Source organism: Ursus arctos, unplaced genomic scaffold (genome assembly GCF_023065955.2).
Source record: "Ursus arctos isolate Adak ecotype North America unplaced genomic scaffold, UrsArc2.0 scaffold_5, whole genome shotgun sequence".
Classification (NCBI taxonomy): domain Eukaryota; kingdom Metazoa; phylum Chordata; class Mammalia; order Carnivora; family Ursidae; genus Ursus; species Ursus arctos.
Window position 1 is genome coordinate 86,847,983 of NW_026623067.1, and position 4,726 is coordinate 86,852,708.

Consider the following 4,726-nt stretch of genomic DNA (forward strand, 5'->3'; position numbering starts at 1 on the left):
GCGTTCGGGCGCCGGGAAGCGGTAGCCACTTCCACGGGAGAGCGGGCGGGGCTCGCAGACGGCACCCGCAAAACAGCAGACTGAGACCGTGAGCCGGGTGGGCGCGCCACCAGGCATTTCGCCAAACACCAGAATCCCGGTGCGCTCCCTGGATCCAGACTGAGACCGGGAGCTTCCAGAGCGCGCGCAGGGCGGCTGGCAGCTGGCGGTGTTAGAAACACAAAGGACAGAGACATGCGGCCCTGGAAGTGAGGGCTGGGACGCCGGGTGTGGGGCGCACATCCCGGGATGCTGCAGGCTTGAGCAGCACCAACAGTAACAGAGTTAAAGTGGCCAGAACATTAGTAGAGAACGGGCCGCAATCCCTCTGTTCTGTGACAGAGGCTGAGATTTGGCCACTGCTGCTCTGACTCTCAGAAGAGGCACAGCAAACCGCCAGGGAAAGCCGCCAGAGAACAAAAGCCTGGAAATACCAGCTCACAGTGTGCCCATCACCATCCCCCCTCGCAGGGGACACGGAGACTCTACCCAAACAGGGTTGCCTGAGTATCGGCGCGGCAGACCCCTCCCCCAGAACACAGAAGGCAGGCTGAAAAATCAAGAAGCCCACAACCCGGGCGCCTGGGTGGCGCAGTCATTGAGCGCCTGTCTCCGGCTTAGGGCGTGATCCCGGCGTTCCGGAAAGGAGTCCCTCATCAGGCTCCTCCGCTGGGAGCCTGCTTCTTCCTCTCCCACTCCCCTGCTTCTGTTCCCTCTCTCGCTGGTTGGCTGCCACATAAATAAATAAATAAAATCTTTAAAGAAGAAGCCCACATCCCTAAGATCCCTATAAAACAAGGGGCACGGCCTGGGACCCAGTCAATAATTTGGGCTCTGGACAACCCCGCAACCTCTCCTCATCAGAATGACAAGAAGGAGAAGCCCCCCCCCCCACAACAAAGAAAAGACAGTGAGTCTGTGGCCTCTGCCACAGAAATGATATGGATGTAACCAAAGTATCAGAAATTGAATTCAGAGTAACGATGGTCAAAATGATGAGTAGAATTGAAAAAAAGTATTAACGAAAAGGTTACTGAGAATATAGAATCCCTAAGGACAGAAATGAGAACGAATCTGACAGAAATTAAAAATTCTGTGAGCCAAATGCAGGCAAAACTAGAGGCTCTGACGGCCAGGGTCACAGAAGCAGAGGAACGTGTTAGTGAATTGGAGGATGGGTTAATAGAGGAAAAAATGAAAATAGAAGATGGTCTTAAAAAAATCCAAGCCCACAAATGTAGGTTACGGGAGATTACTGACTCAATGAAATGATCCAATGTTAGAATCATCGGCATCCCCGAGGGGGTGGAGAAAAACAGAGGTCTAGAAGAGATATTTGAACAAATTGTAGCTGAAAACTTCCCTAATCTAGTGAAGAAAACAAACATTCATGTCCAAGAGGCAGAAAGGACCCCTCCCAAGCTCAACCACAACAAACCTATGCCACGTCACGTCATAGCGCATTTCGCAAATACTAGATGCAAGGATACAGTATTGAAAGCTGCCAGGGCAAAGAAATTTCTCACGTACCAAGGCAAAGGCATCAGAATTACGTCAGACCTGTCTACACAGACCTGGAATGAGAGAAAGGGTTGGGGGAGCATATTTAAAGCCCTTTCAGAGAAAAACATGCAGCCAAGGATCCTTTATCCAGCAAGGCTGTCATTCAGAATTGATGGAGAAATAAAGACATTTCAGAATCGCCAGTCACTAACCAATTTCGTAACCACGAAGCCAGCCCTACAAGAGATATTACGGGGGTTCTATAAAAATAAAAAGGCCCCAAGAGTGATACAGAACAGAAAGTCACAGCCAATACAAACAAAGACTTTACTGGCAACATGGCATCATTAAAATTCTGTCTCTCAGTTCTTAGTGTCAATGTAAATGGTTTAAATGCTCCCATAAACGCTACAGGGTTGCAGATTGGATAAAAAGAAATGACCCATCCATTTGCTGTCTACAAGAGACTCATTTCGAACCCAAAGATGCATTCAGACTGAGAGTAAGGGGATGGAGTACCATCTTTCACGCAAATGGACCTCAAAAGAAAGCTGGGGTAGCAATTCTCATATCAGATAAATTGGATTTTAAACTACAGACTATAGTTAGAGACGCAGAAGGGCACTATATTATTCTTAAAGGAAGTATTCAACAAGTGGATATGACAATTATAAATATATATGCCCCCAACAGGGGAGCAGCAAGATACACAAGCCAACTCTTAACCAGAATAAAGAGACATATAAATAAAAATACATTAATAGTAGGGGACCTCAACACTCCACTATCAGAAATAGACAGAACACCCTGGCAAAAACTAAGCAAAGAATCAAAGGCTTTGAATGCCATACTCGATGAGTTGGACCTCATAGATATATATAGAACACTACACCCCAGAACCAAAGAATACTCATTCTATTCTAATGCCCATGGAACATTCTCAAGAATAGACCATGTTCTGGGACACAAAACAGGTCTCAACCGGTACCAAAAGATTGAAATTATCCCCTGCATATTCTCAGACCACAACGCTCTGAAATTGGAACTCAACCACAATGAAAAATTTGGAAGAAACTCAAACACTTGGAGACTAAGAACCATCCTGCTCAGGAATGACTCGATAAACCAGGAAATCAAAAATCAAATTAAACAATTTATGGAGACCAATGAGAATGAAAATACAACAGTCCAAAACCTATGGGATACTGCAAAGGCAGTCCTAAGGGGAAAATACATAGCCATCCAAGCCTCACTCAAAAGAAGAGAAAAATCTAAAATGCGGATTTTATATTCTCACCTCAAGAAGCTAGAACAGCAACAGAGGGACAGTCCTAATCCACGCACGAGGAAGCATTTGACCAAAATTAGAGCTGAAATCAATCAAGCAGAAACCAGAAGTACAGTAGAGCAGATCAACAGGACTAGAAGCTGGTTCTTTGAGAGAATCAATAAAATTGACAGACCCCTGGCAAGACTTATCCAAAAGAAAAGAGAAAGGACCCAGATTATTAAAATTATGAATGAAAAAGGAGAGGTCACGACGAACACCATGGAAATTGGAAGGATTATTAGAAATGTTTATCAACAGCTATATGCCAATAAACTAAGCAATCTGGAAGAGATGGAATCCTTCCTGGAAACCTATAAACTACCAAGATTGAAACCGGAAGAAAGTGATTTCTTAAACAGGCCAATTAATTATGAAGAAATTGAGTCAGTGATAAACAACCTTCCAAATAACAAAACTCCAGGCCCGGACGGTTTTCCTGGGGAATTCTACCAAACATTCAAAGAAGAAATAATACCTATTCTCTTAAAGCTATTTCAAAAAATAGAAACAGAAGGAAAGCTACCAAACTCATTCTATGAGGCCAATATTACCTTGATCCCCAAACCAGGCAAAGACCCCCTCAAAAAGGAGAATTACAGACCAATCTCCCTAATGAATATGGATGCCAAAATCCTCAACAAGATACTTGCTGATAGAATCCAACAGTACATTAAAAGGATTATCCATCACGATCAAGTGGGATTCATACCTGGGATGCAAGCGTGGTTCAATATTCGCAAATCAATCAGCGTGATACATCATATCAACAAGAAAAGACTCAGGAACCATATGATCCTCTCAATCGATGCCGAAAAAGCATTTGACAAAATACAGCATCCTTTCCTGATTAAAACCCTTCAGAGTATAGGACTAGAAGGTACATTTCTCAATCTCATAAAAGCCATCTATGAAAAGCCTACTGCAAATATTATTCTCAATGGGGAAAAGCTGGAAGCCTTTCCCTTAAGATCAGGAACTCGACAAGGATGCCCACTTTCGCCACTATTATTCAACATAGTACTAGAAGTCCTTGCAAAGGCAATCAGATGACAAAAAGGGATCAAAGGTATTCAAATCGGCAAAGAAGAATTCAAAATGTCTCTCTTCGCAGATGACATGATACTCTATATGGAAAACCCAAAAGAAGCCACTCCCAAACTATTAGAAGTTATAGAGCAATTCAGTAACGTGGCGGGATACAAAATCAATGCTCAGAAATCAGTTGCATTTCTATACACGAATAACGAGACCGAAGAAAGAGAAATTAGGGAATCCATCCCATTTACATTAGCACCAAAAACCATACGTTACCTTGGAATTAACTTAACCAGAGACGTAAAGGACCTATATTCTAGAAACTATAAATCACTCTTGAAAGACATTGAGGAAGACATAAAAAGATGGAAAGATATTCCATGCTCATGGATCGGAAGAATTAACATAGTTAAAATGTCCATGCTACCCAGAGTAATCTACACTTTCAGTGCTATCCCGATCAAAATACTGAGGACATTTTTCAAAGAACTGGAACAAATAGTCCTTAAATTTGTATGGAAACAGAAAAGGCCCCGAATCTCCAAGGAACTGTTGAAAAGGAAAAACAAAGCTGGGGGCATCACAATGCCGGATTTCGAGCTGTACTACAAAGCTGTGATCACAAAGACAGCATGGTACTGGCACAAAAACAGACACATAGACGAATGGAACAGAATAGAGAGCCCAGAAATGGACCCTCGGCTCTTTGGGCAACTAATATTTGATAAAGCAGGAAAAAACATCCGGTGGGAAAAAGACAGTCTCTTCAATAAATGGTGCTGGGAAAATTGGACAGCTACATGTAAGAGAATGAAACTT